The following is a 4,609-nucleotide window of genomic DNA, read 5'->3' as shown; positions in this document are numbered from 1 at the left end:
AATTGAATACCACAAAATCTGGATGTAACCTCGACTAAAACACTCACAATTTTTTATATAAATGTGTGTTGTATTTTTCCTTCTTTTCCTTTCTGTTTCTTTTTTTGTGTGTTGGTGTGTTTTTTATTTTTTTTTATTGCTGAAAATTTTCTGATTTTGGAGTGATTATAATCCTCTCTTTCTTTCTTTTTTTCATGTGTTTTTGTTGAATTTTTTTTTTCTTTTTTTTGTTTATGTGTGTGTATATAGTGTGTAGGAGTGTCTATGGGTGTGAGGGTGAGTGTAAAAGATCATGTGAGGGTGTGGGAAGTGATAGTGGGGTTGTGGGTAGATGTGATGATAATGGATAATATTCTTATAAATATATCAAAATTATAAATAATAAATATTAATTATCTATAATTAATTAAAAAAATTAAATGGCTAATTAAAGATATAATTAAGAAACACAAGTTTATTTATTACATTTGAATTATAAGAAGATATATTTTTATAGTTTTTCATTTATTTATTTTTTAACAATTTAAATAAAACTTACCTTAAAAATGATTCTATTTTTGTTGTTTTCGAATTTATAAAAATAACTTAATAAAAATAAGACAAAATTAAATTATCTAACTTAAACATAAAAAAAAAACTTAAGGAATAAAAAATAGTATAAAACCTTATGTTCGATCAAAAATTACGTGTCTACAGTTTGCCCTTTTTGACTGGAAACACGAAGTGTTTTCAAACAAAGAAGTAGACAAAGCGACAATTTTTGACCGAACTCTTATTTGAAAGAAAATATGTGATCAAGCCCTTGTTTGGGACAGCCTACATATCTCGGGTTGTAAGGGAATCAAGTCATGTGTAGTTCAAGGAAATGAGGTGATAAATTGAATGTTAAGTGAGGTTCCATCGAGGTTCCAGATCGCGGCTCTTATCTTATTTACATCAAATGAAAACTAATAGTCAAAAGGGAAAAAAAATTACAAGCTCCTATCTATGGAGCTTCTCTTGAGTCTTCACTTGAGTCTTAACTTTGAGATATCACCTTGATTTTGGTGAGTATCTTGATCTTGAATGGATTCAATGCTTAACTTTCCACCACGTATAGTGAGTTTTTGACACTCTTCAAAATGAAAAATTTGAATATGTTCCTGAATGATTGCATGTTTTTTATCAATCAGTAGTTGAATATAAGAAGGTGTTAGGATGTCAGGCTGCAACAGGGATTGCAGAAGCGAATTTCTTGTGATCATGGGGATTTATCATCCTGAATATAATTAAGACTTTTTTTCTTGAATTTTAAATTCATGTTTCGCTTGAAGAAACCTGAAAACCATCACAAACAAAAGAAATAAACAAATATTTTGCCTCAGTTTTCACTGGAAAAATTTTGTGAGTTATTAGCAAATGTGAATTAAAAAAAATGAACAAACAAATAAACTCAGACTAGGAAGTGTTTATCATAGGATAAAATAAAAATCAACAGTCTCAGAGTAGGAAACGTTTATCCTAGCAAAATCCTACTAATCTAAATTCTGTTATGTCTTAGACTAGGAAGTGTTTATCCTAGGAGAACATGAAAAATAACGGTCTCGGACTAGGAAGCGTTTATCTTAGTAGAAAATAACTAAATCTCATTATGTAGGAGGGTCCTGCTAATCTAAATCTCATTGTGCAGGAGGGTCCTTCAAATCCAAATCCCCTTGTGTAGGAGGAACCTTCTAATCCATTTTGTAGGAAGGTCATTCTAATCTAAATTCCATTATGTAGGAGGGTCCTGCTAATCCCATTATGTAGGAGGGTCTAACTAATCCCATTGCGTAGGGGGGTCCTTCTAATCTAAATCTCATTATGTAGGAGGGTCCTTCTAATACCATTGCATAGGGGGGTCCTTCTAATCTAAATCCTATTATGTAGGAGTAATATCCTCCGGTGTTAGCAAACTTGCTCGAAACTCTTGTGACTCTAGTTCATCATCACTGCATTTAATTTGTGTTTTGATCCAACTTGCTTGTTTGTTACTTAACTTTGGCAAATTATTATTCCTCCTATCGGTATTGACCCAATCTCTAAATAAAACTGTTGTTTTCAAACTGTTTTCCGCCAATGAATGTCTATGATCACCAATTTGAAATCTTGCCTCACTGAAAGCAGCCTCCGATGCAACTGATGAAGCTTGAAAATCTAGAACATCACGAACCATTTTGCTCAAAGTTGGAAATGCAACGCTTCGCCTACTCCACCATCCTAATAAATATTCATTGTCATCTTTGATTTCCAATGCTTCTAAAGAGTGATTGATATTCTTCAAAATCATCACTTTTAGTAGAATTAAGACCAAAAAAACCTCGCATATAAGTTGATATTCGAACTTCGAAATCAATCTCTTCATTAGAAGTTTGACCAACTTCTCCTTCAATAATTTCACTAGTTCTATATTTTTCATACAACATTTTTGCTTCTACTTTTATGCTAGACTTACACGTTTCACAATTTAGAATTTTTTCCGATAAAATTTCTAAAGTTTCACAAAAAGTGTCAACAAGGCCCTGCACACCTTGTAATTTATAATCATGATGAAGTAAAATAGCAGTTAAATAAATTTGAGGAATAGGGAAAAAATATTTTTAAAATTTTTCAATCATACCTTCAAATGCAACTTTAAATTTATCTATTTTTTTTATATTTAGAAAATTGAATTGTAAGAGCACAAATATTTATTAATAATGATGAAATATTAGGATAATAAATTCTAGAAAACATGATTGTAGCATCATAAAAAAAAGTCTTAAAAATTGTAATAGATCTTTAGTTTCTTCCCAATCTTCATCACAAATACTATCTAATGGGTCAGCATTATGAGCATTAGACACCATTTGTATGGATCTTCTATATTTGTAAGCAACTGAAAGCATTTCGTAAAAAGAATTTCACATTATTTTAATATGTCTTGAAATTTTTCTAGGTGACAATTCACATAGTAAACAACGCTCATTAAATTCCCTAATACTAGCAACATTGTTAGTATAAAAATCCAGGCAATGGCATATTCAATTTTTATGCAACCACAATAAAATAATGAAACATCATCTGGTACAACTAAATTTAATATATGTGCAACACATCTAACATGAAAAACATTATTGTCAATTGGATATAATCTAACTTTTAACATTTTAGCAGTGTTTGTATTATTAGATGCGACAGACATTACTTTATCTATAACCATGTAATAATCTAAAACACTTAAAATATTTTAAGCTAAATATGCACCAATTTGTTTCTCTATACATAGTTTATAACTTAATATTCTTTTTCTAAATTCCAATTATGATCAATCCAATGAGCTGTAACAGTTAAATAATCATTTCCATTAACACTACGACCCATTTCCGCAGTTATAGACACTCTACTATCTAATATGCTAAATATACAGCGAAGAAATTGACAATGTTTACCTGAAATTCAAAAACATCAGATTTAACAGTATTTCTTGAAAAACCTTTATAATTCGAATTATAAGTTTGTTGAATATATTCAATAAAAATCGGGATGTGAAGGAAAACTATAAGGGAAACCACAAACAGAAACCATTTTAGCTAAATTTTCGCAATCTAATTTCTTATTATATTTGCGTTGTGTTATTGGACCACCGGGGTTAGAAGGATGTAATGTTCCTTGAACCATGTTAGAAGGCCCCTACCGATGCATTACCGGTAATATCAAATTCATCAATTGGAATTCCTTTTTTTCTATTGGCTAATGCTTTGGCTTCTTTATATTGAATCAGCACACAAGATAATAAATGTCTATTTAATCCCCCCGTCCTACCTTGACCCCCACCTTGTTTATGTTTAAAAGGTTGTTTACACTTATTACAAATAACAACACTATTTTCTTTATCGAAAGTCATAAATTGTCACACAATAGAAGTTTTAGGGCGTTGATACTTCACCTTCTCCCTTATGGGAGGTATAAGGGGTGGACGTCCACAATTTTGCTCCGTTGAATTTATAGTGTCATTTGGAACTTGTGTCACCGGACTAGTAGGTGTATCTTCTAAATCCTCTTCTCCCAAATCAGCTTCTACTTCTTCACCTGAAGTTTAATCAATAATAGGATTAATATTACCATAACGTCATTTTAAACTTTCATGATCGAGTTGACATTTTAATTAATATCATAAGGAGTATCATCAACATAAGTAGAATCATTTGGTTTAAATCTAACTCTACTCATTGATTTAGATGAAGTACCACCACTTTTACTACTCTTTTTTTCTTTACTATCTTTTTTACCAAAATTAAATATTTTAAAATTTTCACTTTGTTCGTTATCTTGTTGTTTCTCTTTCCTTTACCGGTATTTTTTTTGCTAGAACTCATACTTAATTATATATAAAATGCAATATAAAAATAATAATGATACAAACAATAAAGATGAAAAATAAAATATAAATATTATGAAACGAATGTACCAAACGTCTGCGTTACTAGCAGACGTTAAATCGATTCTTGAAGCTTGTGATTTGTTGTAGCTTGTAATTTGAAACTCCAACCAATACTTGATAACTAATATGAGATAATGTGTGTGTGTGCGTGTATATATATATATATAT

The sequence above is a fragment of the Solanum pennellii genome, chromosome 9 (genome assembly GCF_001406875.1).
Source record: "Solanum pennellii chromosome 9, SPENNV200".
Lineage (NCBI taxonomy): Eukaryota > Viridiplantae > Streptophyta > Magnoliopsida > Solanales > Solanaceae > Solanum > Solanum pennellii.
Note: the sequence above shows the minus strand (reverse complement) of the source record.